A 27,739-nucleotide genomic window follows, 5' to 3' on the forward strand; every position below is an offset into this window, starting at 1 on the left:
AACCTTCCCCCACGTGGCCTGCTCCTCCTCTGAGGCAGCTTTCTTGGGTCTGACATAGCCCCAGGCCCCACCAGGACTTCAGGACCTGGAAAGCCTAAGGGGAGACTGACAGGCCCAGGGGTTACCACCAGGCCTCAGGGCACATTAGGGGGGCCATAGTGGGCCCCCAGACCAACTGCTTCTCATAGAGGCCCAGCCCCCTGGGCCCAGCACTGGCCAGTTGCGGAACAACTGAACAATAAATGTTGATGATGTGTTAAAAAAAAAAAAAAAAAAAGAATAAGCAAAAGACTTGAACAGACACTTCACACAAGAGAAAACATTAATGGCCAATGAACACATGAAATGTGTCCAACCTCATTAGTAATCAGGAAATACAAATTCAAACCATAACTATTCACAACTTCTTAATTGGGAAAAAAATTATGTTGGCTAACAGATGTCAAGAACAGTCTATGTTACTTCCATTCACCACTGTTGGAAACTATAGTTTGACATTATTCAGTAAAACGAAAATGCGCATAGTGGGTACACTGTAACCCAGTGTCCACTCTTTTTAAAAAACAAAGAAGATTTTATCTACTTATTTGAGAGAGAGAAAATGCATGAGCAGAAGGAAGGGAGGGGCAGAAGGAGAGGGAGAAGCAGACTCCTTATTGCCTGATACAGGGCTCTATCTCAGACTTGGGATCATGACCTGAGTCAAAGGCAGATGCTTAACTGACTTAGGCACCCAGGTGCTCCATCCGGTGTCTACTCTTAGACATATACTCTAGTTTAGAGAATATCTTGGACCTGTGTCTAGGGAATATAAGCATGTTTACAGTGACACAGTTTGTAATAGCAAATAAGCAAAAGGAATCAATCCATATGTCCCTCAACAGAATAGATTAAAAAACTGAAGTGTATTCATACACTGGAATAGAATAAGCAAATAAATGAAAGACTTACAGTTACATATAGCACTATGGATGAATCTTAGGAATATAAAAAAGCAAGTCACAGATGATACATGCATAAAATTTAAAACATTTTTAGCTAAACAATATAACATTATAGGATACAAACTTATATGGTAAAGTTACAAAGAAAAGGACGTGAATGATAAACTAAAAATTCAAAACAGTGGATTTACTGAGGAAAGAGTGAAGAAGATGTGAGGGAAATGTATGAACACAGAAGACTTCAAAGAAAGTGGTATGTTTTTTGCTTAATCTATGAGACTCAAAGAAAGTGGTATGTTTTTTGCTTAGATTAATATATGAGCATCCATCATGTTCTGGGTATATTACACCTACTTTATAATTTTTTGATATTGATATTTAATGAAAAAATTAAAAAGAGGGAAATAGAAATTCCAGTCTAGGAATATTGTATAGGTAATAAATATCAGTTCTTGTCCTTAGGGTTGGGCTCAGTGATTCCACTGAGAGATAGTAAAGGAGCCTTTCAGAGCATGGAGGAGCACTTGTCTTAGGACTTCTCATGGGACTAGGACTTGGAATAGCTGGGAAAAGAAATGAGGAAAAGAAACCTAGCTGGAGAGTGATGTGACAAGAGACCTTGAGGAGGAGATCCTCATCTTGTATTAAGGATCCATGAGTTAGCAGGGCCTACTGAAATAAAGATGAAATAAAGATGAGATAGTTTAACAAACACTAGATTGCCAAGAAATTCAATTCACCTTTTCCTTCCACTTACAAAGAAAATTAAGAAGTGTGCTGTGATTTAAAAAAAAAAAAAAAAGGTAGGGATTTCTATAAGTGAAAGAGAAGTTCTCTCCAATGGCTCTATTTATCTCAAAAATTCCAGCCTAAGCACCACACCTTGTCAGAGTGGGAGAACTTCTCTTCAAGTTGTCTGTCCCTCCTGCCTGTGTGCCCCACCCTCTCCAGTTCCCGGCTGCTCAAGGTGTTTATCAAATGTGACTGCACAGAAAAGTGCAATCAGAATGTTCCGGGTCACGAATGGGTTACTTGCTGGCCTCAGGAAGAAAGAGGAGGGGAAAAAAAGGTCATCATCACAGGGGCTGTTGCTCACACTCTCCAGCTACGGTTACCCACTCCATCAGCTATGGTGACATCTGAAGAATCATGAGCCTGGCCCCCATCGCTAGAAGAGCAACATCTCAGGTCAAGGTGAGCCAAACCTGCCATCTGGTTCTGTTCAAGAATCCTATACTTCCAAAGGGTATTTTCAGTAAGAGCTTTCTTTGTATTTTTGCACCTTAAATGAGAGAAGAGTTGCCACATATACTAACACCATATGTCCTCAAATCCAGAGCTGCTATGACACTAGGGGGCCTTCATAAAGCAGGAAAAAATTACCTTACAAATTTTGATGGGCCTTCAAACTGAGGAGTATACTCTAGGAGGCAAATGTTGTCCACCCAAACTCTGAGAATCTGAGTCAGGAGGAGGTTGAGTAACTTGCCCAAAGTCCCAAGCAAAGATCAAGATTAAGAATTCAGGGGTTCTGACTTGTCCTCAAAACACGCTTACCTTCTCATTAAATAGATATCAGAGTTCTAGAGAAAAACACAGCAAGAATAAATTCACTGGAAGAGAAATCTTTAAAAGGAGAAATGGTGCAGACTCAACTGTTATTATAGCCTCTGCTTTGGTGGTTGAGGCAACTGAAATGCTCTGTTTAACAGTCGGAAAGGCAAACCTACTGGATGTTTCCAGGGGTGGAGTAGGAGGAAAGTCCAGATGATGGTGTGGTATGTATATGGAAATGGCATGTAGTATACTATGATATAAAATTCCCAAGGCTATGAAGCATTACATACTTTTGATGAAGCCAGCAAATGTGGCGATTATGGTTACTTGTGCAACAAAACATTTTCAAATTTCTATTCATAATTCTCATAGCCAGGAAAGATATTTTGCAAAGTCAACATAGATTTTGAGTCAGAGGTAGCTTACAAAAGAAACAGTCTATCTCGGAGAAAAGGCATGTGTAAGCTCTGAAATGACAGAAGCAGCAAAATGATGATTTTAAAATGAAGAATTGGGGGATCCCTGGGTGGCGCAGTGGTTTGGCGCCTGCCTTTGGCCCAGGGAGGGATCCTGGAGACCCGGGATCGAATCCCACATCGGGCTCCCGGTGCATGGAGCCTGCTTCTCCCTCTGCCTGTGTCTCTGCCTCTCTCTCTCTCTCTGTGACTATCATAAATAAATAAAAATCAAAAAAAAAATTATAAAATGAAGAATTGTACTTTTGCTCTCTGAGCCATCAGCAGGTAGCCAAGGAAGGCACATGCATTTTGCAATTAGGGTTCTTGGGTTTAAATTTCAGTTCTAGGGATCCCTGGGTGGCGCAGCGGTTTGGCGCCTGCCTTTGGCCCAGGACGCGATCCTGGAGACCCGGGATCGAATCCCACGTCGGGCTCCCGATGCATGGAGCCTGCTTCTCCCTCTGCCTGTGTCTCTGCCTCTCTCTCTCTCTCTCTGTGACTATCATAAATAAAAAAAAAAATTAAAAAAAAAATTTCAGTTCTGTTGCTTGTTAGCTGAGCAGGCTTACACAAGTCATGTCTCAGCTTTCTCATCTGTTAAAAAAGGGTAGTAATAGGACCAATCTCACAGAGTTTTATAAGGATCAATTGAATTATATTGTAATATTGTATAAATATAAAAATGTAAATATATATGTAAAACACAAGGGATATGGCCTAGCATGTAATATATGCTCCATAGTTATCAGTTATTGTTATCAATAAAATTTTCAGGAAATGAAATTTAACTTTTTAAAGTTAACCTAATTTTTCATTATCTTATTTGGGTTTGATCTGCTTGTTGACTAAATTAGCATTTATGTTCTTAAGACAGAAAATTGCTTGGCTACACAGTTTTTGGAGTCTCAATATTTTTCCCAGTGTAAAGTCCTATAATAATTGTATTATTCCTTAAGTAATTCCCTAGATCCACATTCAATTAATGAATAAAAATCTGTTAGAGAATTGAAATATTACGGCCAGTTAGATATTTTCAGGAAGATGTGAGTTTTATCTGCTTAAAAAAAAAAAAAAAAAAGCCCTTAAAACCCAGCCAACTTGGTTTAATCAGCTGTTTGTGTCCAGCACTCAGCCATTCTTCCCTCTGTCTGAGGTGGCAGGAAAGTGAGCCCTGAAGTGGCTAAGGGAAAGAGCGTCCATGGGATTACAGATCAGACTGAAACACCCCCAGGCCCACATCATCTTCTTCACCCTGAGATACACACAAAGCTCTTTATTTATTTTTTACTTAAAATGTCAAAGGCGCCTGGGGGTGGGCTTCTGGATTGGGGATTGGCAGACCACACTCCTGGGCTGACATAATAAAAGTCCACCATGTGGCCCTGTGATTCACACAGCGTGTGCATGTCACCAGCAACGGATGGGTCTTGGCAGGGAGCCTCCTACTGGCCTGGGAACAAATACGACTTGCATTTTCTCGAGTGGCAAGAGTCTGTTGAGGCAGAACCACCGGGATATCCACATACTTTGAGGGCACAGAGGCAAAAGTAACATTCAGTGAGGCAAACATCCACACACTGAACTACTTCAACACAGTGATAACCAATAGAGCCCAGAGGCAAGAAGATCTGTAGGACAGTTCACAGTAGGATTTTACTATTCCTGTGTGATTTGTAAGGGGGAAAAAGGTGTCTATAGAGAAAAGGCGGCACATTTATTTATTTATTTTTTTCACTTACCTCTTGACAGCTCCTATGCATCCCACGGTATATACAAATTACAGAGTCCTTAATTAACATGGGTCACTTTAGGAGCCAGAAAGATTCTATTAGAAAACCAGATTTAATTCTGCTCTCCCTTTAACCTGCAGAGAGCTTTGAGGCCCTCCTTTCATCAGGCTGGTTTGGAAAATGAGTATAGTTTTAGAATGTCAGGATTCTCCACTTTTTCTATAAGAGTTCTGTTACTGGGTAAAATGTTGCTCAGTCACAGAGTGAATGTGCTCAGGGCATCAATCACCTGATTTGGGGGATAACTTGATTGTTTTTGAACTACTCCACTCACTTTCTTTGGTAGTTCCTCAAGCAGAAGAACTCACATTTTCTCTTTTCTTTAATGAGGAGGATGAAGATCTGAGATTTAGTGTTAATTCTATTCTTTGCTTTTAGCTAATGAAGGAATATTTGCCACTGTAGAACTAACAGAAAAAAATTAAAAATAAATAAATCAAAGTAAGCAAGAGAAACACATTAGTTTTTATACAATCTTTTTTTTTTAAGATTTTATTTATTTATTCATGAGAGACACACAGAGAGAGGCAGAGATACAGGCAGGGGTAGAAACAGGCTCCCTGCAAGGAGCCCGATTTGGGACTCGATCCTAGATCCCAGGATCACACCCTGAGCCAAAGGTAGACACTCAACCACTCAGCCACCCAGGCATCCCTTTATACAATCTTTTACTAGCAAAAATTAATGATGTGTTTCCTACTGTTTCCTTAATGTTTGGCTTTAATAGCTAACTTACAGGTTTAAATTATAAAATAATAGGTACTGCCTTTGCAAACTCCTGAATGATAGTTAAGCATATATGTTGAGTACCCATTCATTATATATTGTACTTGATACTTCTGAGTGTTGAAACAGAATAGACACCCCTCAAAGACAGCCTTATCGGGGAAGTAAAATAAGTTTATGATTTAGCTTATAAAAAATTCCAAAGCAATATTCTGACTCATCAGGATGAGTTTACTTACATTTAGACAAGTTGGAGAATTCATTCTATCCTTTCCACTATTATAGAAGCAAAGGCATTCATATTAAATCTTGACAAAAGGAAATAGAATTATCTTACTTTTACAAGATTACAATGAGGAAGATAGCTAGTAATATGGCCCCCATTTGAGGATAAAGTCAGAAGTTCAGTGGTTTGTCCAAGTTCATAGGTGTTAATACAAGCTTTTAAACATCCAATCCACTGTGGTTTTATGTGAGACCATTCTGAATCCCTGGCTTTTGTGGGGAAGGAACCAATAAATACACTGAAAAACAGAATGCATTACTTTGGTAGAATATTGATTCTATGACAGAAATGTGTATGCTAGGCTGTTTAAAGAAACATCTTGCGGGTTGATTCTCAAATTTTAAAGTGCTGGAATAACAACGGCTGTGTTTTTCCTGGGGAAAAAGTATCCTAATTTTGACCTTATTCAAGCTACAATATAATTCCAGAGGGACCAATGAAGGGGAAGGAAAGAACTGATGAGGTCTAAGTGGTGATTGCATTTATAGATTAATCCTGACAGGGAGCAAATACATCTCCTCCCAGGAGGCCCCAGTATAGTCAACTAAGAAGTGGGGCCATTATTTATGAGCACAGTGGATTTTTCCCATTACAATAAACATTTTAATTACTTTAAGTGAAACATTCTTTTTAGTGGTAGTAAGCTTAAAAATTACATACTGTACTGTCATTTTTGGTCATTTCAACTGTGTATGCAAACCTCTCTTATTCTTTACACTGTTTCATACAGTAATTTGTCTTGCTCTAAAAGCAAAATGGGAAAATGGTATACATTTATAAAAAGGCATTTTACTTACCAAAACCTGCAAGACCCCACATGGGGAAAGACTGGGCCAAACGAGTAGTGGGCAGCATGGCCCCAGAGCAATTTCATTTCCATCCGTTTTACATAGTGGCTTTCCATGTATAATTTCATTTGAGACTAAGTTAGGAAAACACTTATCCAAATGAATCAATGAAGGTGGAGTAGGACTAGAATAATGATGCAATTTTTATTTTCCAATAAAATGACAACTTTTCATTCTAGGAAGATACTACCATATATCACAAAACATTGCAACCACATAAATCAACAATAAAAGTTGTTACAAAAGAGTATCCATGAAAACTCTTGTGTCATGGGAGCAAATTTGTAACATGAAAGCCAAATAATCCATTTCCTCAAAAAGGGGGGGGGGCCCTCCATTTTCTCACTGATTATATTAAGTCACAATAAATGATATTAAGGAATTAGTGTTAATTTTTAAGGTGAGATAACAGTACTGTGGTTATGTTAAAAAAGGAGTTTGTTTTAAAAAAGAAAAGAAAGGGGTTCATATCTTTTAGGGAAAATATCTAATATTTAAAATTAAATATTATTAAATATTAAATATTTACAGATGAAATTGCAAGTAGTTTGAGATTTGGTTCAAAATAATTTGGGGTATAGAGGTGGGGAGAAAGTGACGGTACAAATTAGACAAGATTGGCTACAGATTGTTACATGTTGAAGCTGAATAAAATATATGATTTCTTATACCAACCCCTCCACTTTAATACGCTTGTAATTTCTAATAAAAAAAGTTTAAATATTGTTTCAAGGACTGTAAGCAAAAAGAAATGGTCTTAATAAACTCTGAGAAACAGAAAAAGACCATTCTGAAATTATTTTATATCTGCCTAGTCCCAGGTTTAGATAGCCAACAAAACTGGGCTTAGCCTTCCTGATATGAACCCTACTCTGTAAAGTGAAGCCACTGCTTCATCTGATTCTGTAATTAAGTCCAGACTATGATTACGTATATTTCAAGTGTTTGCTTAATGAGTTATCAACAACATGTGTTTTTAATCTCAGCCCATTCCACCTACATCCTCATCATATAATTTAGGCTTTTCTGCTGCACTTCCCAGTTAGTAGTGTGTGCTTAGAAATCACAACCCAATTTGAATATTATCTGAAGTAAAATATAAACAAAAAGTTAAACGTGTGCAAAAATAATCATACCCAATACTTCAAAGCCATTAGCACGGGTAAATGAGCACTGTCTACAAAAACAAGAGAAGCACGCCCCCTATTAACACTGTCTTGGGAAATCACAGGCTACTCCTGGATGAGTAGAGAAGCCAAGCCTGATTTTAACAAAACTATGTCACACACTTCTGTTATTCTACTTTCTACAGAATTAAAAATTTAAACAACTCAAAACAAAAATTCCAAACTGTAGAAAGAAAATCTCCAACTTCACCTCTCTTTAATTTTTTTTTTTTAATGTGGAAAAGTAATCTGATGATTTGAATGCTTGGAGTTTTTAAACTAAGTTAACCAATACTTTTAATATATAGTTCGCTCTCATAGACACTGCCAAAAGGCAGGGTGGAGAGGGAAATTATCATTGGTTGAATCCTTTCTGTATTTTAGGTACTATGGGAGATACCTCAGACACAAAATCTTAAAGGATAGGCTTTATTATTTCCACTTTAGAATTGAGAAAGTTGAGGTTTTGGAGGCTAAGTAACTTGCCCAAGGTCTCATACTTCATAAAAAGCATATTCAGACTTTCCAGAAGATTTTGACAGGATGGGTGTTTAAATCTTAAAACATTTTGCCTTCCAGCTTAATTGGCACAGTCCTGAGTATTTCAAAATATATAGAAAAATAGGATTAATGGAAGTCCTTTTAAGTACTCTTAGATTCCCAAATAAAAGAATTCTATAAATATATATGTATATATCACATATGTGATATATACTTTTCTGATGAATCAATTTCTACCAGCCTGGTCCAAAGTAACTTAATCAAATTCCATAATTTCCTCTAAACATACTACAAAGAGGCAACTGAAAAGTCAGAGACTAATTCAACTGGTCACTCCTACTATTTTCATGTCAGAAAGACAATTGCATACAACTGAATTCTCCCTAGACTCTGGGCCAGAACATGCTTTCCTATCACACTCTATCTTCTGCACGTTCAGGGGAGTTTTGTCTTCTAACAGATAATTAAAGACATAGCAGTGCCACTTGCTAGGATTTCTCTCTCTTTTACATCTTATAAAAGAAGAAACTTTAGTTTAAAGATTAGATTTTTTTTCCCTTTTTCTAAAGCTGGGTATACCAACTGGCATCGGCTGTATTAAAATCAGGAGAAACCTCAATCAAAAAGCCCCTCTCGGAAGGCAGGCTTTCTTGTTAATATGCACCAACATGAAAGGCTTTCTTTTCATCCTATACAACTACAGTGTGTGTAAATTGCAGGGGGCTCATTGGCATAAATCTCGGCTGCGACCTCTGAGGTAAACTGGATTTACATTACTTTCTGACAAGAATTAAATGAAGGCCTTGTGGATATATGAACAGCCTTCTAGGCTGCAACAGATGGGCATGAATGTGCTCCCTAGGAAAACTATCAGTGACATCTGTGTCCTCCAAATTCTGGTGGTCTCAGCCAATTAACAGGGGGGCGGGGGGGAGAAAAGGTGGGGGTTGGGAGGCCACTGCACAGCCCCCAGCCAAAACCGAGGCAGAAGTGTTTGTGTTTGGAGATGGGATCAGGCTGGCCCTGGCCTGCAGCAGTGAGGTTAGCACTTTATTGTTATCATTCAAATGGAGAATGTGGCTTACAAGCTATTTGTATACCACAGTGAGGATAATATGATTTTTCTCATTTGACCAGAGGAGATGGCCCTCTCTTGCAGCTGATATCATATTTCAGTGCAATCTCTTTGAAATGAGTGTTTACTTTTGTCTCTTCTGAGGCAGGCTGATGGTGTTGCTGCCTGCCAGTTTATGTGTGGTGTATTCATGTGTCACAAAGCAGGTGAACTCTAAGACAAAACACAGATCTTTCCCCAAATCATTCTTGCTCAAAAAGTACTCCTTTCCTCCTCCTTCTTGATTTCACAAGGAAGTCAAAATTAAGATTTCCTGGTTAAAATGAAGTCAAGAGAAATTACATCAGAGGTCTGTAATGAATTGGTGGAGGGTTCCTTGAAAAGAGCATGATGAACCATGAACCCCACTGTCTGAATTTATCAGATTTTTGGCATGTCAGCCCCCCTGTGTTTGACATGCAGGCGGAAGGAAACCTGGATCGACTCTCCTCATGTTCTTCTTTCCTTCTTTCTCTTCCCATTTTCTTGGATTGTGTGGAGCATGGGACCAGGATTGGGTAGCTGAAGGATGGGAAGGAGAAGAGAACACTTACTTGTTCAGGATCGGGAGATAGTCCAGATCCTATGTCCTCTAGGCCCTAGCATTAAGAACAAAGGCTTTGTAACCAAGGTACCCTAGTCTGGGTCTACCATTTATTAGATATGAGAAAATGGGTAAGGTACTTAACCTCTCTGTGCCTCAGTTTCTTTCTGTGAAATCGAATTAACAATAGTATCTGTCTCAATAAGGATAAAATAACCTAACACATGAAAAATGTTTCTGACATTTGCATTGAGGGCTATTTTTTATCCTGACTTTATAGAGAGGAGTATTATGGCCTAAGGGTAGAGTCCCAAACATATAAACTAATTTTTCAAAATGAAAAATGTTCTACTAGTCTTTGGAAATTCAGAAAATGGACTTTTCAAACAATTTTTATTGCTTTTAGGATCCTAAGGTCATGCTTTTAAATTACATATTTCTTTTAATATGTAAGATTTTATTTATTTATTTGAAAAGATTTTATTTATTTATTCATGAAAGACACAGGCAGAGAGAGAAGCAGGCTCCCTGCAAGGAACTCAATGTGGGACTTGATCCCGGATCCCGGGATCACACCCTGAGTTGAAGGCAGACGCTCAACCACTGAGCCACCCAGGCATCCCTAATATGTAAGATTTTAAAATCATGCTTTGCTAAAATGAACTTTCTAACTATCAAAAGCATCTGGTTATCTCTAAATTATAAAATACTCTGCCAAGAGGCTAATAATATAATACATTTAGACAAAAAAAGAAATTAAGCTGTTTGTTTTAATTCCCTTTTTCTAGTTGCAGAAACGGAGTAAGTACCTTGTTCTGTCCTAAATTGAAGTTATTATATGTGAAGTGTTAGAAGACAATGGTTAATCATGATAGTTCAGATGTAAACTCTTTACTTCTTTGTCCCAGGTGTTGTTTAAAACACAATAATTCCACATAGCAATTGTTTTGAACAACAACAATAGCAACAACAAAAGGAGGGCAAAGAGACAGTAGACGTTCTAAACAAGAAAAGCTACTATGGAAGCTGTAAATGCTCATCTTGCTAGGTTTTTAAACTAAATTTTCACATATGGATTCCTACCTTCTTATTTTCTGCTCTCTATGACTAACGATTCAGTTTTAAGAATTTTAGCAACCTGAGCCTCAGTACAATGTAAGATTGCTTCTAAGGGAAGCCAAATGATTGGTCCATAAAGAAGTCACCCACTCTGTCTCTATTACTCGTACCCAGGCTTTTGAAATTCATGTAGTCAGTGATGAGAATGAAAACAATTACAGGCACAATTTTTATACAAATTGTGAAGTTTTTATCTTTATTAGGTTCTAATACCAAATATAATTTTGTCTTATCCTATTGGTATTGATATCTTTGTGTTGGGTGATAAACAGCAGAAGGGCCTTTGTCTGCACAGGGATTCAGAAGAGAATCGACACTAAACAAAAGCACCTGTTGTTTCGTTCTTGTAATGGCCTTAGAAGTGACCAGTTGGCTGCATTTTCCCCACACTCCTCCTTAGGCTTTTCCCAACACTACCATCTCACACATCATTACTGGACGTAAAAGGAGAATAATTGAGGAGAAGATCAATAAATTTAAAGGCTCTTTAAGGAAAGACATAATGAATTTGGTACAGCACATATTTTTAGATCAAAGATGCCTTTGAAGTGACAAAACCCTAATCCATAAACTACTGAAGCACTTCCTTTCTCTCCCAAACTGCTTGTTGTCAAATAAAATGGAAGTTAAGGAAATTATCTTTATCTGAAAATGGCCAAAAGAAGCCATCACCTAATGACAGCCTTGTCACAAGTGACAATTGGGGAAATTGTCAGGAAGGCAAGGCCTAACAAGCAGAGGAGTGGGCTTGCTGTTTGCACTCATCTGGCCATGCAGCCCCCCCACACAATCCCAGTCAGCTTGCTGTGTGAAACAGCTAAGGCTTTGTCAGTGGTAGCAGGGCCTGGAAAGAGCACTCTTTCATGAATATGTATCACCATTCCTCCTCTGGGTCTGCAGAGACAAACCTTCAAAACTGAAGTATAACACACACACACACACACACACACACACACACACACACACACCACTGACCAACAAAACTAAGAGAACCTAAGCTACTCAGTTGAGTGTAGTGAAATGCTAGTAACTAACGAAAGGGCACATAGCACCTGGTTCCATGTGTTTCTTAGGATCTTTATTTCCCAGCAATTCGAATGAAATTGTTTAGGGGACTTTCAGTCTTTGGGAACCCTGTGTATGGATTTCAGGTTGCTTCACACTTCCAAGTTACATGGATTGCAAATCACACATCTTATAGTGAATTCACCTTCTCAATGTCAGATATGTTCTGAAATTCTAAATATGTGAAAATAACTTTAATATTAATTGAGTGCATATGCAGCTTTGAGAGACTAAGTCTCATACTGGCTTCCTATAAGGTAGTAAAAACACTGAATGGAAAATTATGATAAAGACACAAAATAGTTCAACATTGAGCAACAGGGCATTATGCAGAAAAAATTTTAAGGTGAAATGGAGTGGGGACCTGCTCTGCAAAGCCCTTTGTAAACCTAAAATAGCATTTAAAAAATAGTGTTAAAATATTACATTTTTTATTGCATATATATATTATGTATATATCCTTTTCTACAAATATAAACTATTACACATCCATCTCTGGGCATAGATCTATCAAGATGTTTTTCAATGACTGAACTTTGGTTTTTCCACTGACATTAAAATTTAATTTAAATATAAATATATGTATATATATTTAAATACACTTTTTATAGAAGCAGATACATAAAGCAGAAAAGTGGAAGGTCGTTCCGTTTCTACTTCTGATGATGATAAAGTTTGTTTTCTCACTGTGCAAGAGACAAAGCTCAGTTTTGAGGGTTTTTGATATTACGCAATGTTTGCCTTGGACATTTACATTTCATTAGCATATTCTACTCTACATGAAATCCAACATTGAATGCTCCCAGCCGCTAAAGCTAATCCTCTTTAAAGAGCTACAGGCTATATTACATGTGGCCACAGCAGCAGCCGTGCCATCGCTGCATCACTTTGAAGACGATGAACAGAGTTCTCTTGTACGTCTGTCTTGTACCCAGCCTCATAAACCACTGCTTTCTGTGCTGTGAAATCCTTCTATTTTCATCAAGGACAATTATGAGGAGGCTGAAATCCACATTACCACTCTGAAAGCTGGACTGCACTTGAAGAGGAGATATTATGCTGATTTCACTTTTTTCCTAAGTGTCTATCCACAATCTTTTCAACTAAGATTAAAATGAACTATATCCAAGTATTTGGGGTCCTTTGATTAGGATCAAATGCTAACCACATCTTCTGTCTAGGGAATCTGATCCTGGATAATCAGGAGAAGGAGTCTCAGTGATGTCACAGGTCTTTTTTCCTTTACATTATTTTTACAGAATAACATTTAGATGTTATAGGATAACATTTAGATGTAGTAATTTGTAGGTAGCTCCTATAGACGAAGATGATTCAGATGATGGTTCCCAACTAAAGAGCAAGTAGATAATCCAGTATCCAGTTTCTTTTCTTTCTTTCTTTTTTTTTTTTTTAAGATTCTATTTATTTATTCATGAGACACAGAGAAAGAGAGAGAGAGAGAGAGAGACCCAGGCAGAGGGAGAAGCAGGCTCCATGCAGGGAGCCCAGCCCTGGACCGGATCCTGGGACTCCAGGATCACGCCCTGGGCTGAAGGCAGGCATCAAACCGCTGAGCCACCCAGGCTGCCCCAGTATCCAATTTCAGTAAAATATAACAAACATTGAAAATTTTACGAGATGTTTATTATACTGCTTAGTGTTATCTTTACTTAAAGTCCCAAATAATAAATTCTCGTATGATTAAAGCAGGAGACATTCTGATTTTCATACCAAATGGATGCATTTCTTTTTATTAGATTATGAGGATTTAAACCCCATCACATTGTCCCTTTTTGCCTTTACTCCCAGGAAACTCAGAACCAGGTTCTGTAAACAATTCCACGGGTGTCCTTCACTTAGATAATCTTGTACAAATCATCTAACTCAGGCCCTTCATTATTTGGCCTACATTATTTACTCTTAGTTTAGTAGCTCTAGACACATCTGTGTTCTCATTACAGGTAATTTCAAATAATTTTGAACATGTGTGCAAGTTAAAATATATTTCACAATAGTGTTCCATATTTAATTTGGCCATATTCTTTATAAGCATATGGTAGAAAGGCTTTATGGCAAATGGAAAGAATTCAGGGTTTAGAGTTAAGTAGGCCTATATTTGTCACACATCTACTATGTGGCAGGCATTATTTGCCTGCTCTTCTGAGATGACTAAGCTTTGAGACAGGTGACCAATTATTTCTCTTGCTGTGAGCCACTTGGGCACTTTCAGATGGTAGGAAAAAACTTTGCTATGAGTTGTCATGCTGTATGCCCTTTAATCCCAGTGTCAATTAAAATCGAACTGAAGTCTCATTTATAATTAGTATAATTCTCTGCTTATTTTTATATCCTGGTCATTTCTAAGGTTAAACATACTCTGAAAGATTTTACATTAATCATCTAGGTATTAGAAAATACCCTTCCTAGATAGTGTGCCTTTTCTATGTCTGTGCCACTTTAAAACTTATTAAAGCATCTCTTTTGTGTGATTGTTATGTTCTCACATATCTTCCTGATTGACTGTTTATTATCACCTTCTTTCCATACTTCTAATTCAAACAAGGTAGGAAAATAAGTAGAGGTATATTTAAAGTTAATGATATTTTATTCAAAAGTATCTTCCAAAAAAAAAAATCTCCATTCAGTATAATTATACTTAAGAATTAAAATGACATAAAATAGTTTATTAATCAGAATGACTTAAAAATGCAAACCCTTCAGCTTTTATCCAAAATATATACTTAAATGTGTGCTACCATTGAGCATTTAAAAAATTAATAATACAGTAGTCTTAGAAAACATCACAAACCCCCAAAAGAAAAAATTATTTGGCCATAATGCATAAAAGCTCTAAATTATTAACAAAAAATTAGATTTTATAATTGGCCTGCTTGCACATTTCAATAGCATTTTCAACTCACCTTATTGCCTTTTTCCAGTATATTTCCAAACTTAAAGAATGCAAACGAAACTATACCCAGAAAAAAAAAATCCATGGCTTGATAACTTTTTATAATAAAAATGAAGAGGTATAAACTATGCTTTCATATTAAGGAAGTGGAAAGTGACTAACGAACTAAGTCATAGGGAAGTAGAAAGAATAAACATAAAAATTTTAAAAATAACGATTTACAAAATAGCACATAAATCAAAATGGTAGCTAATTGAAAAGGCCAATTAATTGGCTTTCAGGAAAACCTAATAGGAAAAAAGAAGAAAGAATCATTTCAGAATGGGAAAAGCGGTATAAACACCATTATGATTAAGATTTTAGAAGTATGGGATGCCTGGGTGGCTCACCGGTTGAGCATCTGCCTTCCTTTCAGGGTGTGGTCCCAAGATCCAGGATCAAGTCCCATATTGGGCTCCTTGTGGGGAGCCTGCCTCTCCCTCTGCCTGTGTCTCTGCCTCTCTCTCTCTCTCTCTGTGTCTCTCATGAATAAATAAATAAAATCTTAAAAAAAAAGATTTTAGAAGTATAAGAGACTATCATGGGGTGCCTGGCTGGCTCATTTGGTGGAGCATGCAGCTCTTGATCTCAAGCTTGTGAGTTCCAGTTCCATGTTGGGTGCAGAGATTACTTAAAAATAAAATCTTCAAAGAGAGAGACAGGGAGAGAGAGACAGAGAGAGAGAGAGAGAGAGAGAGAGAGAGAGCTATCATGTACAAATCCTTCTAAAAAATGTGAACATTTGTCTATAATGTATTATTTTCTAGGATAATTGTAATATACCATTAAAATTGAAGAAAAAATCTAAAATCTACTTAAGACTAATAATGAGTAAAAAAATTTATCTATTATTTCCAAGAAAGGTGCCAGTTTCAGATGATGTCATAGTTAATTTTGACCAAATCTTTTAGAAATATGTAATTCCTAGAGAATTTATATTATTACAGAGGATAGAAAAATATGAAAGACATTCCCATTCATTTTATAAGGCTGAGATAATACTATAATTAATACCTGACCAAGACAATGAGAAAAATACATAACAATAGTAGACATAGTTGTTGCCTACTTCTATCTCCAAAATATAAATTGCCAAGTATAAAATTACTAAGAAGTGGATTCAAGCTATAAGTGGAAAGAAAATTTTACTGAAGTGAGTAGAAGAACAACCAACCAAATAATTGCCTCAATATTTTAATGATGTAATTCTCTCCAAAATCATCTACACCTTTAATAAATTTAATAAAAAATACCAACAGGATAAATTTAGACTTAGTACATATTTAACAGCCACTTTTCTGGGAGGGAAAAAAAAAAGCCCTGGTTTGTAGCACATGCCAATTTCTGTGGTGTAAATATTCCTTCCATAGGTGACTTCAAGCTAATGAAGTGGGATCACTGAAAATAGCTTTGGGAAGAGATGTCCAGTAGCACACCACTATGTATTGTGTCTACTATGCAAATATAATAGACATAGGAAACTTCAAAACAGATTATAGTAAAATGCCATAAAATAATTAAGAAATAAGTTTTGTCTTTGTCTTTAAATAGCTTACTGATTTTAAGTTTATATATTTAATTTTGGGGTTATGTTTAACAAGTTGCCCATAAAATTCCTGAAAATGTAATAATTGTTCTCATAAACCCCTGTATGAGACAACCCCAGCAGACTACCAAGAGGGGTCCCAAAGAGTTTCTAATAGAAGAGAGACTAGAAAAAGACAGAGCTTTAAGAAAATTAACAGGATGGCAGAGAGTTACTCTTCAAGTTTTATAACTCCCATTCCAAATATTTTAAATGATCCCAATCATATCTTTTTTTTAAGACTTATTTATTTATTTATTCATGAGAAACACACACAGAGAGAGAGAGAGAGAGAGAGAGAGAGAGAGAGAGGCAGAGACACAGGCAAAGGGAGAAGCAGGCTCCATGCAAGGAGCCTGATGTGGGACTTGATCCTAGGTCTCCAGGATCACACCCTAGGCTGTAGGTGGCGCTAAACCGCTGCGCCACCGGGGCCGCCCAATCCCAATCATAGCTGTCATTATATCACTAGCAATAAAGCTGGCATAAATAAACACAGGTGATTGCTTTTTCTTCATAAAATTATATTACCTATTGTCAAAAAAAGGCAGAAAATAACAGAAGTTGGCAAGGATATGGAGAAACAGGAGCCTGCATACTATGCTTGTGGAAATATAAAATGTATAGCCACTGTGGAAAAATAATTTGATGGTTTCTTTAAAAATTAAACATATATTTATCAAATTTACTCAAAAGAAATGAAAACATAAGTCTTCCTAAAGACTTGCCCACAAATGTTCATAGCAGCATTACTTATAATGGCCCTAAAGTAGAAACAACGGAATCAGCTGATGAATGGATAAACAAAATCCATTAAATGAAATATTTGGCAGTGAAAAGGAACTTGCTACCACATGGATGAAATTCAAAACCATGCTAAATGAAAGAAGCCAAGACACAAAAGACCAAGTATTTTGTGATTTCATCTATTAGAAATTTTAAGAAAAGGCAAATCAAGAGAGATAGAAAGTAGAATTAATATAGTGGGAATGAAGGTTGGGAATGGGAACACTGGTTAAACGTAAATGAGCATAAGGGATTGTATTTGGGTGACTAAAATGTTCTAAAACTGGATTCTGATATTTGCACAACTTGGTAAATTTATCTTAAAAATTTAATGGTACACTTACCTAAATATATTTTATGGTTTATAAATTATATCTCAGTAAAGATGTTATAAATTTAGCTAAATTTCATTCATTTATTTTTGGTCATCCTTATGTAGAGAATAGGCAAAGGAGACTCACTCAAGGAGATAATTAAGTAACTTGCTTACAGTTAAAGCTTTTTTTTTTTTTTACATTAGAATTTATACCTCCAAATATAGTTTCTGTCTGAATCCTGTCTCTGATTCAATACTGAAAGACATTTAACTGAATCTCATATTACCTGCTCTATTAGTGAATCTACTAATTCCTTTTCTATCCCCAGTGTATATGGTTGTTCATTTGATTATTTTTCTGCTGGGGAAACGATGCCTAAAACTTAGTGAAAGCCTAGACTTAAAAATAAAAATGTATTTATTTATTTATTTGAGAGAGAGAGAGAGAGAGAGAGAGCACTCAAGTGAGGGAGGGGCAGAGGGAGAGACTCTTCAAGCAGATTCCTCTCTGAGTGCAGAGCCACAGGAGGGGACTTGATCTCAAGACCCATGAGACCTGAGCTGAAACCAAGAATCCAGAACTTAACTGACTAAGCCACCCAGGTGCCCTAAAAGTCTAGACTTTTTATTCATTCATCTACTCACTTTCATCTAGATATTCAACAAATATTTACTGAGCATCTACTATGTGCCAGACCCTATTCTAGGCCCTAGGGATACAGCAGTAAACAAAAGAAGCCTTAATAGTTTTGAAAGAGAGACTCAAGTCAAGGGCCTGGGTTTATTGTTTGTTTGTTTTTATCTATTTTTTCCAAAATGCAAAGCCACATGAAAAATTCATAGCGAAGGACTATAAACAATAAACATTTTCTCCATCCATTCAGGCTGGATAAAGATCCCAAGAACTCATGCAATGAATCAAAGATGTTGAACTGACCTTCTGTGAAAGCCTTGTACCTATCATCCTCAGAAATCCAAGAAAACCTGGAATTATTGGAAAAAAATGTTTGTTATTAGAATCTGCTTGGACTTAATTAGGTCAACCTTTCCCATATCCAGATGAAATGGCATATTAATATTGAGATTATATTAAGTCATTGAAAAATATAAGAAGCTAGATTTTTGCTTCTTGTTTATGTGGCTTTAATATATCTATAATGCAGTTCTCCCAAAGCTGAGATTCTGAGACTCACCTTCATACTGATATTAGTTTCTGTCCTGCCTCAAATAGAATCCCAACGAGTTCACTCCTTTCTACCCAAGATGGCACCAGCTTCTACTCCAGCTAAAAGCATCCAATATTCCAGGAGACCAGTATCCCAACCATCCCATACCTCAAAAATATTAATGCCCATCTTTTGAAGAATGAAAAGAAACTTAACCATCTGGATTATTTTTTCCTTTCAGATAAGACTATATCTCAATGATTAGAATGACAATAATAAACCCCCCAAAACAAATGGCTGTTTTCTTCCAATTCTTACTATAACTACCATGAAGACTCCCTTGCCTCCCTGTGGAATGTGACAGGACTGACAAAAGCAAATGCACAGATTTTCATCATCCAGTCTGCCTTCCTGGTTCTAGCAGAAACAGTATATAATAAATAAAGATTTATAAAACAAATTATCCCAAGATTTTTTCTTATCCAGCTTCTAGTAGCGTAATCAGATCCAAAGGGACCCTATAAGCACAAGGATTTGGGTTAACTTAGTAAAGTCTCTGAGTTACCTGGTTTAAAATAATATGAAATATTCATCCTTATCCTGACTTTCCACTCTGAGATATATATATCCCCTGCTAATATACTAAAATTCCTATATATCCAGAACCATGCTGATCACTTTCTAAAACTTAATATTCCCAAAGTTTACACTATTTGAATCACTGTTTAAATACATGCCAGTTTTAACAATGGTCTTGACAAAGTTTCAATTGTTGGCAATCTGGACTAGGAACACTATTTCCCTTTGGGACTATGATATGCTGCTAAAGCAGTGCTTAGAGGGAAATCTGTTCCATATCCTAATTGTGATGTTGGTTATTACACAGATCTATATATGTGTTAAAATTATAAAATAAAGGCCAAATAAAAGGTCATTTTTACTGTATATCAAGTTAAAAAAATAAAAATAAAACCAATATATGCTGCTTACCCAGGAAAAGGAAGAAGGAGAGAAGGAAGGAAGGAAGGGAGAGAGGGAGGGAGGGAGGGGGGGAGGAACGAAGGGAATATAAAAGAAACATAAAAGAAGAAAGAAAAGAATTAAGGAGCTTCAGTGTCTTATTTCTTGGAACTGCAGGGTGGAGGTATCTAAATACAAGGAGAGTCTGACCAGGTTATACCTAGAGGAGACAGCTTGTATATCTTTTAAGACTTTTTTAAGACTTTTTAAGACTTGTAAGACTTTTCTCTATAGCAGAAGCCAGGGAATATGTGTGAAAATGAATTCTAAAATGCTAGACTAAGGAGGAAAAAAGCAACATAGCTCCTTTGGGTCAAAATTAAATTTTTAAAGATTTTTATTTATTTATTCATGAGAGACACACAGAGAGATAAGCAGGGTCCATCCAGGAAGCCCCATGTGGGACTCAATCCCGGGACCCCAGGATCATGTCCTGAGCCAATGGCAGACGCTCAACCACTGAGCCACCCAGGCATCCCTGGGTCAAAATTATTAACATGGGTACTTTTACCAGAGGTTCTGGGTTCCTTGTGCTAGTTCCACTAGGTGGGTTTGGCTATCACAATTTGGTCAGAAAATAACAAATACATAAGATGCCTTGATAAGAAACATATTTGAGGATAAGAGATCAATTCCATGAGAGATCTACTAATTCACTGATGTTTCTGGGAGTCTAGACATCTGGAATATTTAGAGGTATCCTCTCCAAAGTGAAAGACAATTTGCTACACCTTGTACCCAGCTCCATGAAGAAAGTGGCAGAGCCACACACATTTGGTGGGCTTTAAGTATTACAGAGGCAAAATAATGTTGTTACAATGGTGTTGTTTCTTCCTACTTACCAAATAAACCATAAGGCTCTTAATTTAAGGGAAACCCAAAGCAAAAGAATATTCTTTAGCCAGTTCAAAGAATAAGCCACTCTTGCTACTTAGATCTCATGACTCAGAAGTCTAATGTGTACAAAGTGTCTGTAATAGTTCATTGAGCCTATGAAACTCCCCAATAAGAGAACCATAGTGCAGCCCCATAATTGAGAGCAAAGCCATACTTCCCTGACAAATAACTATTTTCCTTGAGAAACATCTCCTGATGTTTACTGTTGGGTTCTGGTAGAGACTAAATATCTGGCCACGGGAAATGAACTGGTTATGAGACCTGAGCTGCCTTCCAAATTAAATGGTATTTGATTGACCTGTTCTCAAATTTGTGCACTGCGGCTCTCCATCCTCAACTTGCAGTGGCATATACAAGAGCAGCCTGAGCAAGTTTTAAATGCACAAGAAAGTTTCCTGAGAGAATTGCTTCAACTCTTATGGCACCTAATCCTGCTGCAATACCACCTCTCCCTCACTCATTAATGTATCCTTATGGAATTTCCCTGTAGGCAGAGAAAAAAAGATTCAAGATTGAGTTAGTAATGATTATGAATACAATATACCGGCACCAGCCATAAATAAATTGATATAGCATTAGAGCTCTTCTCATTGTTGGCTACAAAGGACAAGTAGGGAGATAAATCTTCACAATAAGCAGAACTTTGAGAAGTAGATCAAACTCCACACTTTACCTAGAAGGGAAGATTCTTATAGTGAAGATTCATACATAGAACCTAAAGGTTTGGTTTGATGAGGAGGAAGCTGAAAGGAACAATATTGGATTACAAGAAGGTTTAGCATAGAGGTACACTCATGGACCTCTCAAAATACGTTGATGGTGTGAGAATGCTTGCGTCTGAAAGCTCATCAATGGGCAGAGAAGACTCCAGAATCAGATGGGCAAGAAGACCTGGATTGCAACTGTCATCTGTCCTCTTTCCGGGCATCACTAGTATTACTCAGTGGGTTCAGAAACAGAGTGGCCATGGTGACAGAGAGAAGTTATTCATGGGTTCAACCTCATGAACTTCCCGTCCCAAGGCAGATCTGGCTACTACCACTATTGAATGCTTAAATTGCCAGCAGCAGAGACTCATGCTGAGCCCTGCGTACAGTTCCAAATGTGAACAATGCAGGTGGCATGACCAGCTTCCTATTGACTGATTATATTGAACCCCTTTCATTGTGGATGTGGTAGCCATTTTTCTCACTAGAGATTTTGGATATAAATTTGACTTTCCTGCTATGCTTCTATTAGCAATATCTTCTGTGTACTTATGAAAGGCTTAATTCACCAACAGTAATCCATATAACATTGCTTGTGGTGAAGATGCTATAGGCCATCTCCCACAGGATTCACTAGTCTTACCATAACCCAGGAGCAGCTGGCCTTTAGAGCAAAGCAATAGTCTACTGAAGACTCAGTTACAGAGCCAGCTGGAGGACATCTTATGAGGTGAGGGTACTTACTGGTCCAGAGGAAACGGTGTACGCTCCAAATCAATAACCAATATATGGTGTTGTTTCATCCAAGGACAGATTACATGGGTCCAGAAACTGTAGGGAACAAGTAGAAAAAGAACCTCCCATACTACCTGCCTCTTTACTGACAGTGCAGGCAGTAAATAAGTCATAAATGTTTCTCATAATTAGTTGCATACATGGGGACTGTAGTCAATATTTATATTTTCTCTCTTGAGTGGTAGTGTGTATTTTCATATATTAACCCCTTCTCCTCTCTGTCCTTGTCACCTATTATTTTATATAGGGTGTGTTGTTGTTGGTTACCTTTATTGTTTGGTATATGAATAACATGTATGTAGCTTTTGCAAAATGCATTAAATGTCTTCTTCCTCTCATTTAAGTGTCCATGCAATAAATTCTTTCTAGAATTAAGTTCCAAGAATAAGTCTCCATTTCCAGGTGAATTTACAAATTTCCCTTTACTGGCTGATGAGAATGTACAATCTAGCATGTTTCTCTTTTGAACTGGTTTCAGGAAGCTCTGAGCTTCCAATAAGCTCTACTGTAATGATCCTCTTGACTCAGGTTTCCAGGACATTGCTTTTTTTCCTTTCTTCTAAGTACTTTCTGCTTTAACTTTTCCTATTCCGATTTATGTACATTTTATTTTTTTATTTTTTATTTTTTTTTGATTTATGTACATTTTAATAGTGCACATCACTTCAGTTCCTTCTTAGATGTAGCTAAGTAAATACATAAGGAAATAAATAAACCCTGCTGTTAGCAAAGCAATTCATGACTTCCCTTAGCAGAAGCTCAGGCACACAATGGCCTGCTCATTCAGTCAGCATTACTGAGTGCTTACTATGTGCAGACATGACTGTCCTACACTCTCCATCCCTGTGTATGGTCCTTATGCCCTCTGCCATCCCTATTATTTCATGTCAGAGGCCCTATGGCAAACTCCATAGATAACATTTTGGGGTAATGTGGGGCTCCTCTTATTTGGACTGTCTTTCAGAGCCTCTTTCTGTTTGTTGCTCACTCTTACCTTCTAGGATATGGCTTTTCACCAGTGGGATCTTTAAATCCAAATCTACTCTTAGATAAGATCTTACAATTTCTGAAGTTTCTGATAACTTCTCTATCTACCATATATTAGAGTAATTGCAACTCTTTAGAAACTTTTAGAAGTTACTAGAAAACCAGAACTGTCTCATCCTGAAAGTTAAGGCCTTTCTTCATTTTGAAATGAATGAAGATGTGAAATAGATGGGATTGGATAAGGGCAATGCTGTAAGCTGGACACAAATGTACTGGGCTGAACACAATCTACTGCTGTTTTCTTTTTTTCTATACTTTTTGGAATAATATTTGTCTAACATAGATACAATTCCTCATGGATGGTTAGCTTATCTTCCTCTTTTTTTTCCTAAATTGTTCTGCTCTCTCTTCCATCTGCCTTCTCTTATTCTTCCAAAGTGCATATACTTATTCTTTAATCCATTCAACATTTTCATAAGTATCTACTATGTGCCAGACACCATGTGCTTGAGGATAAACAGATGAATATGGTACAGTTTCTGGACTCCAGAAGTACATAGTTGTGGGGAGGCCAATGTGTAGGCAATAATTACTCCTTGTGATAAATGACAGGACAGAGGCATTATAGAAGTCTACAGATGTCCCTTCACCTGTCCCACAAACTGAGAGGCGCTTTGGGAACAGTGACCCTTTTATAATGCAGCAAAAGGTCATCAGTCTATCATGTTGGGTGAGTTACTAGGCTTTTTCACAACTGGAAGAATGAACAAAACATCTCAAGCCACTGCATGAGTAGACAGTTTTCGAAAGTCACATGAATTTTCCTACTAATTCATATATTATATATAGTTATGATCTGGTCAAACTAGTAAATATGGTAAAACTAATGCCCCAAAGTAGAATTTTAAGGAAGAAAATGTTTCTCAAGCAGGCACATAGGTTATATGTAAAGTAACACAAAGCTCCCTTAGGAATCCTGAATGCCCTTTGTGGTACTCTAGAAATCTCCATCAGCCAGGGAGATGATGTCAATAAAGGGCGGTAATTGGTCCCTAAAGGATTGCCTTGGGAAGTGTATAGGACAAATACTCAAGAGTGTCAATAAGCGGGCAAGGGAGGATATAATTATTTATATAGTTGAAAAGATATGGATACTTTGGACATGTACAGGGGCTCAGATAATTAAAGTGTTACATATGGTTATTCTGAGAGGGTAACATTTCTGTTTTCTTCAAAAGACTTATAAGAAATATAGTTATGTTCCCTACTTGATACTCTGTTCTTTTGTATCAGGACTAGCAACCAGTTCTCTTGTATCAGTGACTAATAGCCAGCATGAATGCTGAACCAAGAAACTAATGTAAAGTCTTGTCCTTTGACAGCATATATGACTAGTGGTAGACTCACTTCGACAGGCAGATGGATGGTCCCTTTAGAGGAAGGAACAAGAGTGTGTCAGCAAAGAATTCTCTTGTCTTCTTGTAGCGTATAGCCTTTATTAACGAGTCAATTTTACTTAGTCCTTCCTTTAACAAAACAAAAACCATTGCTTTCTTCTCTAGGTAGGCATTGCTTAGGTATTCACCCTATCCAAGTTCGCCATCTACAGGTCATACAGTTTGCAACTACTTTTAAGGTCAGAAGATTGCCTGTGAGAATTCAGATGTGCCTCCTATTTAGGGACCTTCTTCTTCTCCTTTTTTAAAAGGAAGTTTATACTTCTAACTGTTGGTTGATACCACAATCAAAGGCTGTTTACTGTACAACTATCATCTTGTTAGATATTTACTGGTCTTTTTTTTTTTAAAGATTTTATTTAATCTGAGAGAGAGAGAGAGAGAGAGAGAGAGAGAGGCAGAGAAACAGGCAGGGGGAGAAGCAGGCTCCATGCAGGGAGTCCAACGTGGGACTCGATCCCAGGTCTCCAGGATCACGCTCTGGCTGAAGGCAGGTGCTAAACCGCTGAGCCACCCAGGGATCCCCTTTACTGGTCTTTTTTACATATTCTATCATGTAGAGATTTATGTTTAAAAAAATAAAGAAGAGCTATTATTTATATGTTTTAGTGACATATTTCTTTAACTTAAAAAAATATCAGTCTCCCTTTGGTCAACATAAAATGACACACTCTTTACTAATGCTTGGATTACTAAGTACTAACAATCCTAATCATCCCTACTATTTACTGAGCACTTAGCTTGGTACCCTGGCCAAGAAGCTTACAGACATTATCTAATTTAATATTTATATCTAATTTACAAACTATTATTTTCATCTTGTACATGAGAAATCTGAAGTTATAAGAGTTTAGGCAGCTTAATCCAGGGCATAGAGCTAAGTTAGTAAGTTGGATAAGTGGTTTTGGAGACCTGTCTCACTTTCTATGTTCTTGGCAAACCCACCATACTGCCTCCGAGTATTTTATTTTCTGTTTTTCAACTCTAGAATGATTGCCTATGGCTTTTTTCAACTACCTCCTTCCCCTTTTAGAGGTTATACTGCCTTCTCAAACAGGCATTGTCTTCCTGCTACTTTAGTGAACAGAAAAGAATAACCTTTCTTCTCCATGTGCTGTATAATAATGAAGACTACAACTAGAAACTACAAAGAAGTCTCCTGCGTCACCAAGTTTAGTCCAACAGCATTCCAGAAGTCGAGGTGAAACTGTGACCTGCTCCTCCACCACCTGGAGCTTAGGTTGGCAAGTGTCTCCTGATTATGCCTGATCTTTAATAAAGTCACATTCAATCAACAATGCCTAGGGCCTGGCCCTTTCTGCAAAAAGATCTTCAGGTTGAAGTTTCTAGAGCTCTTCTTCAGAGGCTGCTTTAAAAACGTTTATTTATTTATTTGTGTAATCTCTACACCCAACATGGGGTTCAAACCCAAGACTTTAAGATCAAGAGTCACATGGTCCTCCAGCTGAGCCAGCCAGGTGCCCTGAGAGGTTGTTTTTTAAAGAAGACCGTCAAGCTTTATTTTTGGAGGTAATTCCTTTATTTTCAGGTCAATTTGCATTTCTACTCTTTTCCTTGTCCCAAAAATGTGAGGTTCAATTAGGCAAAGTGGAGGTATGCCTACTTCTGGAACTCAACGATTTCTGGTTTGCATGAGGAACCATAACTCCCTGGGGACGGGTAGGTTTTAAAGTCTAATGATTAGGAACCTTATATTTAGGTTTAATTTAGCTGTAAGGAACATAACACACCCAAACTAGCTTTAGTTTAAAGGAGGATTTATTGGATAGATACAGGGATCTCTTATGGACATAAGAACAGGAAATGCAGATAGTTCTCATGAGGGATTACAGTCAGGAATGGAAAGCTGTTAGAAGCAAAAGTAATCTCCTTCTCTCTCTCTCTAACTCTCTTTCTCTTTTTCTCCCTGCAGAGTCTGTTTTATTCATTCCACCAAGACTTATGGAGAGCCTACTATATATCAGGTACCATGTCAGGTTGTAAGAGTATAGAGGCAAACAAAAGAGACGAGCTTTATTCTTCTCTATAGACCATTCTTATTTGATCCACTTGCCATGGTTTTATATGACCTCCTGATTCAAACCCTCAACAAAAACTAACTCAGTCTCAGCATCCTTAGTTCAAAGACAAAATCTTAGCACAAACACATGGCTTGTTACCTCTGGCATCAACTGTCCACTGGTCCACTCAGGTATAGCAACAATGACTCTGATAGTTCAGGGAAGAGGCGTTTCATGGGACAATCTCAGCAATTAGAGGAGAATAGAGCAAATGGTGTGAAAAAGGAATGTTGGTAAAGAGGATGTAATTGGTGAAGGAAATGATGACAATCTCTATTGTTAAGAAAAAAAACTTTTTAGATTTTATTTATTTATTAATGTGAGACATACACGGAGAGGGAGAGACAGAGACAGAGACAGAGACACAGGCAGAGGGAGAAGCAGGCTCCATGCAGGGAGCCTGATGTGGGACTCAATCCTGTGTCTCCAGGACCACGTCCCAGGCTGCAGGGGGCGCTAAACCACTGTACCACCGGGGCTGCCCTATTATAAAGATTTTTAAAGACAAATGGATGATGAAGGTTTCTATAAACTTGAGGAAAGAAAAGGAAAGTGTCTCAGGAAAGCTGAGAACTCACCGTGGAGTAGAGAAGTGTTCCCAGATGTATGGCCCATCTAGGGACACCAGTTTTCAGTCTGAGTGTAAATCTCTGAGTGAGGCATGGGTTACTCAAAAAGTCTCCTAACTCCGCTGCCTCAGGGGAACCTGGGTGACCTTCCTTGGGAGAGTAGAGAGACTATAGATCTTAGACACAAAGCCTTCCTGTAGTAGCTGCTTAAAAGTTCAAAGAATCTGAGTTTGCCAGAAACATTTGTGAACCCTGGAGGCAATCAATCTCCAATTTTGAGAATAGCAGATGGAGAACAGAGTACT

At 37.5% G+C, this 27,739-nt stretch overlaps 1 protein-coding gene across 18 annotated transcripts in view; it reads right to left on the minus strand.

Moving 5' to 3' along the window:
* The window catches only part of ALPK1 (alpha kinase 1), a 129,566-nt gene that overhangs the window by 69,446 nt on the left and 32,381 nt on the right, over nucleotides 1-27,739 (minus strand). For 9 of the 18 annotated variants that reach the window (XM_072755411.1, XM_072755401.1, XM_072755408.1 and 6 more), the window contains one exon: nucleotides 18,693-18,739. The exons of the other annotated variants lie outside the window; for them this stretch is intronic. The gene's annotated coding sequence lies outside the window, so the exon portion shown is untranslated. The remainder of the gene's footprint in view (nucleotides 1-18,692; nucleotides 18,740-27,739) is intronic. 18 annotated transcript variants of the gene reach the window in all.

The sequence above is a fragment of the Vulpes vulpes genome, chromosome 4, assembly GCF_048418805.1.
Source record: "Vulpes vulpes isolate BD-2025 chromosome 4, VulVul3, whole genome shotgun sequence".
Taxonomy (NCBI): domain Eukaryota; kingdom Metazoa; phylum Chordata; class Mammalia; order Carnivora; family Canidae; genus Vulpes; species Vulpes vulpes.